Source organism: Oxyura jamaicensis, chromosome 2 (genome assembly GCF_011077185.1).
Source record: "Oxyura jamaicensis isolate SHBP4307 breed ruddy duck chromosome 2, BPBGC_Ojam_1.0, whole genome shotgun sequence".
Taxonomy (NCBI): domain Eukaryota; kingdom Metazoa; phylum Chordata; class Aves; order Anseriformes; family Anatidae; genus Oxyura; species Oxyura jamaicensis.
The window spans coordinates 59313525-59324081 of NC_048894.1; the positions used below are offsets into that span (position 1 = coordinate 59313525).

Genomic DNA, 10557 nt, shown 5'->3' on the forward strand with positions numbered 1-10557 from the left:
TCAAATCAAGTTCAGATCTCTTTTATATATATATAATATGTGTATGTATACATATATATATATATATTCAAGGCATTTAATGGCCTGGGTCACTTCAATAATTTATGCATACACACACACACACATATATAGGTGCATACACATACACAAATCAAGTTCTATTATATTCTGAATATATACCACTATGCTATTCTGCTTGGATACCATAGCTACTTATTAGTGCAAGGAATCCATGAAGGGGAAGAACACAGCACACACACACACACACACACACACACAAAAGAAAAATACACAAGAGAGAATACAGACAGCGACAAGATTTTTCTCCATAATTCTCTATTGATGCATTGTAAAGTTTCATTTCAGTTTCAGTGCACTAATTTACATGCATTTCTTTAATAAGAGAAATACTGTTTATTTTTCAATATAAACCACAAAAACTAAGGAATATGGGCAATACATTTGTAAGATCTGAGCTACTCTATGTAAACTTCAACTGAGCAATTTGGAACAGTTGTTGGTGAGAGCTAGAACAATGGAAAGTTTTTGGAGTATTAATACGATACTTAGAAATGCAGCAATAATAGTAATCAAAGCAAGTGGAGATAAAGAAACAAATTACTAACATTTCAGGGTCTATGTAGAGACTTTCAATTTTCTGAACACTGAAATGTTAAGCAGATCACTGGCTTTGTTTGTAATATGTTTATTTTCAGAAGATACTGAAAGATAAATGCACAAATATCATAGGCATTAATATTACGACTTGCGGTTGAATTTTTTAAACATTATGTACATGTGTCTGTTGTGAGAGCATGAAAGTACTCCAAAACACTTCAGGTTAATTTAGCAAAATTCCAACCCCCCCCCCCCCCCCCCCCGAGTGAATGTTTAATTTATTTATTTATAAAGGTGACTTCTGCACATAAAGCATACATGTTGGAATTTTATAACACCTGGAGACACCTCCTGAGAACAATATCTTACAGGAGAAGCTGCAATACAAAGTGGGCTGAATGAACCTGTATGGAATTTGGGAATTACTGGAGAACATATCTTACAGATTATATGTATAATTATACTGACATTTTGACTATAGCAGAGCTGTGTGAGTTCCTGAGGGGTTTGGGCAGGTAGAAAGGTAATCTTCCATTTGACGTTATTTGTTTGTAGTTCTCTGGAATTGCAAAGGAAGGAAGAGAAGGGAAGGGCTTTAAATGGACATATTCTCTTTATCAGCAAACTATGGATCTCAGCTAAAGTTGCTAGGAATAAAGGTAAATACTCCAGATTTTCAGGGAAAAAAGATAAGAATCCTGCAGTTGTCTCTAAAAAAGACTCTCTTAACAGCCATTTTAAGTATTTACAGTGGTGTGTGCAACAATTCTATCAATCAGTGTCTGTGCCTAAATTCATAGAATCATTTAGGTTGGAAAAGACCTTCAAAATCATCAAGTCCAACCATCAAGTTCATAGCTTTTTTGTCTTAGGCTCCCTAGAGCTTACAAACAAAGTAGTAAGTGGTATGAATTAACACTTTCTTTTATTAGGGTTCTGTATAGGGACAGACAAGTGGGAAAGAGGGGACTTTTGATGTAGCTATGACTAGAAAGAAGAAACAGAATTTTCAATAGTAAACTAAAGAATAAAAAATACAACAGAGAACTAACATGTCCACATCTCAAGTATACATGTGAAGAGGTTTTATGTGAGCCCTACACCGTGAGTGCACAGTCTTTTTCTTTGCCAAACACAACAAGCCAACAAATACACTTACATACCAGTGTCACTAGTACAGATGCAGACAAGGCAAAATTGCATTCCTCTGACTGGCATACCCTATCTTGATCATTTCTGAAAATATTTCTCTCCTCATTCTGTGCAGATGTGAAGGCAGGTAAATAAAAATTTAATAAGAAAATACTATCAAGAAGGAATAATTGCTGGTTACCACATGTGTTTCAGACAATAAACTGGTTTGGTGGAAAAACTGAAGGGGCATGGGATTCGAAAGAGCAAACTGTCAACCAGTCTCTCCAAACATACAAAAAATAAATAAAGTGGTAATGAAAACAAGCAAACAAACAAACAACAACAAACATATCAATAAGCAATAGGGAAATTATGGAAATTTGGTTCTGATAGCTGTCTAAAATTTGGAATGACCTCAGAAGCTATCCAGGTCCAAGAAAGCCAAAAGACCACATGAGTAACTGTCCCTTGTGAACTCTTCCCCAGGTGAACATCCTCAAGATGAAATACAATTGTTTATTGTGTGTCTTGGTAACAGAAAATTCAATCCATCATTGGCCTCTGACTATCCATCTCATTTCCAGTCTTCACAATATCTGGTAAGTTATTGAGAGAATTTTCTCCCCAGTAAAGAAAATCATCCTTTAAAATGTCAGTGTGATTAATAAGACATTAATGGACCCATCTCAGTACCTTGTCTCCTCAAATATCACTTTTTGTGGTGTTTGGCAGTTCTCTTTTCCTGAAGGGCATAAAAGGCAACAGTCTTGATCAGACAAGAGGTGCACTTGTTGGCACATAACCACAGACACTAACAATTTTAAATTATACAAGTTAACAAAAAGAAACTGGTTTTATCCTCTCTGGAAAAATTTGTAACTCAGACCTTACACTGCTTGTGATATTGCATTTGGCTGAACACCATTAATTTGAATGCTTGTACTTGTTGCATGTTGGGTGATTGAACATAATTGTGTCAAAACAAATGTCTTGTTATACATGCTGTATGAAGAGGCTTCTTTCTTCCTGCCAAAACCTGATCTTTATTAACCTTTCATATCAGAAGGAGGACGTTACATATGAATGTCTGGGCAAAGTATGTGTTGTTTTTGACAGCCTGCATATAGTGAGCCTTCAGAGTACCTATGCCTCAACTCTTACCTCATATTTGTTAGTTAGGAAAATACGAACTAGCAGTAGTTTCTAGATCAGAACAGTATGTACACGTACGACTCAAAAAAAAAAAAAAAAAAAAAAAAGATGAACTTACCTAAAAATTTATTTTAAGGTTTTAATTCAGAAGCCAGGTTATTTATACCATTAAAACTATAAAACTACAGTTTGAACGATTTACTGGTATCATTATTTTAGTATGCATGATTTTAATTTTAATATGCAAGTCCAGCACCACGAAAGATGAAGACCAAGAATAGTCCAAAATGTTGTTCATATTCTAGTGTGGTATATAGGTCAAGATGAAATGGATCCATTGATCTTTGAGCTTTATCCATATTAATCTGAAATGAGTGGTAAAAATTCATTAAAAGGATAAGTGACAACAGGGAAGCTGATAGCTCCATTTCACAGCAAATTTTGTTTCATTAAATGCTTTCATTCTGTACTGGAACGAACACATCTTTTACACATTTTTGTCAAAATTATCTTGTGCTCCCTTTCTGATTGAAACTGGAGCTTTAAATGGAAAAAATGTATGCTTCTCTCTGTGTGGCCTCAGAGAGGGAACTGTTTTATGGAATAATGTTTTATGTTGATAATGAAGTTGTATGGCCGAAGAATCCAGATTCTTTTGCCTCTTCCCTCCCCCCTCGCCTTATTCAAAACATAACTTTCAATCCCCAAAACATAAATCAAGGTAAAAAAGTTAGACTGAGTGCCGATACTGAAAATCAAAAGACCTAGCTTTAGTACTCCAATTAAAATGGGGCCTATAATGTAGAACAGACCAAAAAGATTGTCTCTTATTATAGTTGGAACTACTCTAAAAGATTTTAAATTATTTTGCTAATAAGTGGCCCATCCATAACGGGATTTCTGAGGAAACTGTAGAAGCTAGAAAAAAAAAAAAAAAAAACAGCCATGATTGCTCATTTGCAATTCACAAAGTAGCCTCATTTATAACTTTATATGGTTGGAAGCACATCTTCTGTGAAGGATGACCATATGTCCTTTGTATACATTACGGTTATGACACTGATTGTCACCTACAGAATAAACAAAAAAAGCTTATATTTAAACATAGAAAACCTATATGCAAGAGAGATTTCTGACAAACCAGTGAAGGTTTCCTTTCAACAGCAATGGTACATGTTCATAGACTGTTCCATTAAAATTATTTCTAATGCATATTAAATGAGTGCTACACCAATTAAAGAGGTAAATGAAAGCAATGAAGAAGGAGGAGAGATGCACGACCAAGTATACTTTTATCTTTCTGTTTGAAAAATCCATATTAAACTGTGGGACCAAAGATAACGGTGCAAATGGGTCAAACTCATGACAAACGTAATCTTTCAATTTCTCCATTATGTCTTTGTGTATGTGCAAGAGACCAGACTGGAAAAAGAAACAAAATATGTTATAATGCAATACTCAGAGAAATGGCCAAAAGGGAGTTATTGCTCTGAATTAAACAGATGGGTTTCCATGCCAAGCTATGTTGCTTTTACCTTTCCTTTCCTTCACTCAATAGTAAGGGATCAAAAGTAACATTTCCTTTTTTTTTTTTTTTTTTTTCTTCTACAGCTATCCTAAGCAAATAGAAGTATAAAGTTATTCCTGAAACAATTTAAACAGAAAAATTAAATATCGGAACTGCTGTATAGTATGGTGACCATGTGCATTAATCCTCAAAATCACAAAGCAAAATACTAATTTCCGTATCCTGCTGGAAAACTTTTGATTGCTGACATAAGCACCTATTAGTGCTAAGTGGTAATTTACAGTGACTATTTTTTAAATGTGGAAAGCTATGGATACAATAAACAACAGATGGAAGAAGATAACTAACGTAATCTGGAGATTTACTTCTAATATTGTAAAGGTTTGCTTCTTTGGGGGAAGGTTAGTTTTTATTTTGGTTTCATTTCTTACAGTTCCACAGGCATGTCATAAGAGATTTCAGTGAAGGAGGCTAAATCCTTGTTAGAGAATTTATAGAACAGAAACAAATAATTTCTCATCTCATTTCAGAGTGTTGTTAATTACTGCCTTGGACTACTGAAATTCTTTGCTAGACAGTGTCATTTTTCTGACACAGGGGAATAGAGTGTTTTGTCATGTGAGGATTTCATCTTCATTATAGGCCAAAAGGTTGTGCCAGTAGGAATGTTATTTTTTTAAAGCTAGTTTTTCTGTTAAGATTCTTAAGTAATATTTTTTTCTCTCCTTCCTACGTTTCCTCCTCTGCTTACACTTTACATAGAAGCCAATCTTTTCTTCTGCAAGAGAGCAGAGTTCTTGGAAAGACCATATAACTCTTTCACTAGGAAATCTGTATTTCCAGGCTGACGAGAGACATAAAACAGATATAAAGAATTAAGTATTCATCCAACTACCCCAGCCCTTCTCTCCCTTCAGACAGCCTTAGGTTTCCTGGGTACACCACTTGCCATTCAGTACACATCTAAGGCTTCAGATCCAACAATGAAGCCTATGCTAGCTGTAGCTGCATTTTCAATCATTCAGTATGCTGAAGTGAATAAAAACAAAACAAAACAAAAAATGGAGCACAGAATGATGGAATATGTATTAAGGTATTCATGGCCTCCACCGAATACCCCATTTACAATGAGTTTTAAAGAAATCTAGAATTTTGTTCTCAGTGCCATGGAATAAAAATAGTTATTTTTCCACTTCTGGTTGCCAAATGTGAATAAAACAAATCCTACATAAAAATCCAACATTACTGTTCTTAAGACCAATCATTTTGTGTATTTTTTGGTGTTTTTTTTTTTTGTTGTTTTGTTTTGTTTTGTTTTTCCGAAGAATTTTTGTCACATATGTCATATCATACACGCTCAGACTGTTCAACAACACTGCTCTAAAATTCTGACCTTGGGGTTTTGGTGGTCTTTTTCTTCCTTCTCTACATATAACACCTATCACATATGTATCGCTACCCAAATCCTCTAAATTTAGGATTTAATTCAGTTAAAGAATTCAATACTTCTATCATATGAAAAACAGATCATATTTCAATTTATGAAATGAGCTATTCACAAAACTAAAAAATGCCAGTGGAGGACTGGATGAATCTGTTTTTTAAAAAAAAAATAGTTTTCTTCAGTGCTAAAAACCATATTTCTGTTGCCAAGTAAAGGCAGAAAATATTCTGTTTATACAATGACCTTATAATGAGAACCTTTTTTCATAATAAAATTATCATGTAAGGATCATAGGAAGAAAACAAAGGTTCTTTCTTCTTTTGATAAATTTGATGCCAAGCCACTAACCATTTTTTACTTAATTTAGCTGTCAAGAGGAGAAAGACTATACATTCAAAGCCTGTCAATATCTGTGTTGGGCTGCTTTAAGGACAGACTATCCTTTTAAGGGTTTTTCCTTTTTATTTCTGGATAGCTGAAAAGAGTTTTGCACTGGGTGAGCATAGTTCCCCAAAAAACGTAGTTAAAAAAAAAAATAAAAAATCTAACCCAGATTCAAAGAAAAAAAAAAAAAAAAAAAAAAAAAAGAGAACTGTTTACCTTTTAGAATAAGCTCTGATCTGGTGTTGAACTGCATTGACTAATATTTTGTGTTCACATCCACAAGTCTAATTAATATGTAAAATCTTTCTCATATTCATATACATATATACACAAATACACATATAGATACACACATACATACAAACACACACACATTAGAACACATGCAAAATGCTCAGAACATCTGGCCTCTTACCAAAACCTTTCTCTAAGAATTGAGTGCTTTATACCTGAGACATTCTAGAAAGTACTTGCTAATGTAATGACTTTAAAAAAAAAAAAAAAAAGGGAAAAAAAAAAAAGATTTACATAAGTTAATTATAGGAAAAGTTGTTTTTGGAGGTAGTGTATGATTTACAATCCACATATTATTTCAGGCAGAATATCTTGTTTCCCTCTGTGTTGACAAGATTGGTCATAAAGAGATATCATCTGACACTGTAAATCTGTGTTTTAAATACTAATTGGTCTGTTCACACTGGCCATTTTTTCTAACTACTGGAAAATGCCAACAGCCTCTGCAGAGGCAAGAACTACATTTCTGTGTTTTCCACTTTATTGGATTTGAAAGACAGATTATATTTATGTTAGGGTTTTTTTGCAGTTTAATACACAGAAGACTTAAAATTATTGCTACTGTGAGACCCTTAACTATGAAAAAAACATTGGAATATGACCAAAATCTTTGTTAGCAGCCAGCAATAGTCAATGGTGCAGAAAACTAGTGTTCTCAATATGGCTTATGACAATTTATGTCAATGCCAATGCTGTTCATTGTGCCTGCTTCCCCTAGTAAGAACTTCCTACAGTGATCTGTCATTACTTTTTCTGCTAGTTACCATCTTTTAGTCATCAAAAATTTTATTTTACTAAACACGCTGCTTTATGTATTCTATAAAAGAGTATCATGACATAACTGCTGATGATTAAGCATACTAATGAATATCCATGAACATCCACCAACAGGTTTCCTCCATCCACGGAAAGAATATGTGAAATCAGCTCAAAAAATAACCTCTGTGCAGTTCACAGTGTGCAATGCGTATAATACGTCATTGAGTCTGTAACATCGCTTTCTCTTGAGTGTAAAGTTGATATTAAAATTTCCCTTGCCAAATCCCCCTCCTGACTTAGGTGGGCAATTTGTCCCAGTTATTGTTTGGCAATTGCAGTTTTACACATCTAAACTACAAAATACTTGACTGTACTTCAGACCTTTAGAGTGAGACCATCTATTCTGTGCTTGTACAGAGCCCTGACTCTGCTTAAGAACTATGATAAAATTATAGGGATGCCGTTAAGAGACAACTGCTTTGTCAGAATTACCTGAGTGAACTAAAACTCAGTCTTGCAATTAACTTCTCTGCCCCAGAAAGAGCCTACATTTACTGCTGCTGATGACCAGCAAAGTCTTAGATAGCTACAGCTTACTGTAATGAAATGCGAAACCTACATACAGACGAAGACTGAAAAAAAAAAGATGAAAGGGAAGAGCCATCTTCCTCAAATTTAACAATACAGAAAATATACAGTTATTATAATTACTGTGTCCTTTTCAGCAACAGCAGACTCCTTTTGATCAGTATAACTTTTTATATCAATCCCCATCTAAATCCAGATCTCCTTCTGATCAATAACAGTTTTCAAAGAAACTGCATCACTAACATGAGATCCAAATCTGAAGGGCAGTCATAACCAAATAACAACTTATTCCAAGGATGTGATATCACCCTTTCTCCAAAATTTGCTCTTGCATTTCCTTAGAACAAGAGCGTGTTACTGAACCTTTTATCTGATATCTTTCATTCCTAGGACATGGACAACAGCTGCATATTCCCTGCTATCTCCATATTGAACGAGTGTTACAGAGAACACAGAATAACAAGATGAACCAAACAGCTGAACAACCAACACACGAACAGACAAAAGTATCCTATTTTACTTCAGTTGGAAAATCCACTGTAAACTTAGTTTTAAAAGGTGGGGATATTTTCTTTCAATTTTTTTTCCTCACTACCTGAATAGTGCTGGACAACAATATTACAAAATGTTAACATAACTCTCCTGCAAAGTCAGGTTTGCTGGACAGAAATAAAAGTTTCTTTGAAACACATCCATAGCACATATCTTGTTTTATTAACTGAAGCAATGCGGATTTATTTAAATAAAGAAAGGTTAAAAAAAAAAAAAAAAAAAATTAATGCTGCTAACTAACCAGCAAGCATGTGAATGAAAATTTATTATTGTCTACTGTTTAGTTTTACCAGATGGCTGTATCAAACAAAATATAATTTTTATGTTCAGATAAAAGCCTGCATTTTTGGTCACTTATTTCATGAGGGCACAAGTGGCAGAATAGGCTCTACGTCATTCATTCTCAAATTTAAACTGGAGGCAAATCCTACTGCACATGAACATGGATGTGTGTGTGCACTGAGTGTGCATGTGTGTACGTGAACGACACAACCACCATCCAGTTTTACTCTGTTTCATAACATTGCAATCTACAGGAGTAAAGTGGCACAGCAAAAGTGTTCAATGACAGACGTGTGTGGAGAACTTGGGAAAGACAAAAATTAGTGTGTGCAGTAGCAATGTCAGATGTGAATTAATACCAGGTACTTCTCCCTCAGATTGTGGAAATTAGGCCCAGCATAACTTTGATGCTAGTCTGTAAATCCACCTAGTCCTGTATCTGTTACAAATACTCTCCTGTACTCCTTCAGGAAGGTAATATAGTATTGGCAATAAACACAAGTTCTCAGGTGGCTCCACTTCACTTGTGGCTGACAAAGTAATCTTGGTAAAAGAATGTGAAATAGAAAAATCTGACTTCTCTTACAACCTTGTACTGTTTTCCCATGACCTGCTCAAAGCCCATATAGTCACCTTGTGCCCCAGTTTCTCAAACTTTATTTTAATTATGAAATCTGCAACATATACCAAGGGTGGTAAGTGAATTAAAACAATATTAGATTAGAAAGTATAACCGTAGTGTAGAACAGTTGAAAATAAAAATAACCTCCTATAGCTAGAAAAATTATTCAAAAAATAAATAAAATGTTCCATAATGTTTTAACCATTATTAGATTAAGACCTGCAACTTAAACTGAACATCCCCTGGCTTCTGGGTACATAAACCAGTACACAGATCACAATTTTGGACTCTTAAAATAATTTTATGAATAGCTGACAACTTGTTTCTCTGAAACTCCTTCCTGTACCACAACCTATGCACTTCTTCTGCTAGCATATGTCTTTTAAAGATATCTGCAAATGTTTAAAGCCTTTGAGAGAGTTTGTGCATGCGTGTGCACACACGTGAACTTTCAGTACCTTCTGTAACATTTGGCCTGCACATGGAGAAACCTGTGATTTAAAACTAGCTAAAGATTACCAGACAGGCCCCTAAGCAACACACACAGATGAATGTGCCAAGGGACAGTTATTAGAAAAGGAGAAGGAAATTTATACAACTCTGTAAGAGGGATGCAATTTATCACTAAAATAAGCATACATTCCTTTTAAGAGCCTCATTTTTGTGTGTGTGACTTGAAGCAAACAATTTGTTTAGTTCTATTTTGCAAACAGTTTGTTTAGTTCTATTTTCTCAATTTAGTTCTATTTTCTTGATGATCAAGACAAACACATTAAGACTGCTTTTTTCCTAAGTAACCAGTTACTTCAAATGCTTCCATTTTAAACTGCCTAATCTAAGGATATCTAAGGATATGCACCCAGCACTTAGAACAATTAAAAGAGGCAGGAAACTGCAAAAAGTTATTTTCATTCACGGTACTTCATATTCAAACACACTGTGATGTAGTGCAAGCTGGCACTCTTTTCTTGACTATGAACAAACTGAACTCCCAAATGATGCAGCTTTTTGGCATACAAGAGCAAAACTTCAGGTTGGATCCAACGTCACTTGGATGAGATGATATCTACAGGATTTAAAAGCGTGATTTTTGAGCCCAAGTGAAAGTGATGATGAATCAGCAATAGGAAGGAAGGAAGGAAGGAAGGAAGGAAGGAAGGAAGGAAGGAAGGAAGGAAGGAAGGAAGGAAGGGAGGAAGG

The 10557-nt window shown here is 34.7% G+C and overlaps 1 protein-coding gene and 1 long non-coding RNA gene across 10 annotated transcripts in view; one reads left to right on the forward strand and one right to left on the reverse strand.

Annotated features, from left to right (window-relative positions):
- SUGCT (succinyl-CoA:glutarate-CoA transferase) overlaps positions 1-10557 on the reverse strand; it is a 325562-nt gene that overhangs the window by 80677 nt on the left and 234328 nt on the right. The window lies entirely within an intron of this gene.
- The window catches only part of LOC118162553, a 22741-nt gene continuing 20897 nt past the window's right edge, over positions 8714-10557 (forward strand). The window contains exon 1 of the long non-coding RNA XR_004748507.1: positions 8714-8724. This is a non-coding gene — a long non-coding RNA (uncharacterized LOC118162553). The remainder of the gene's footprint in view (positions 8725-10557) is intronic.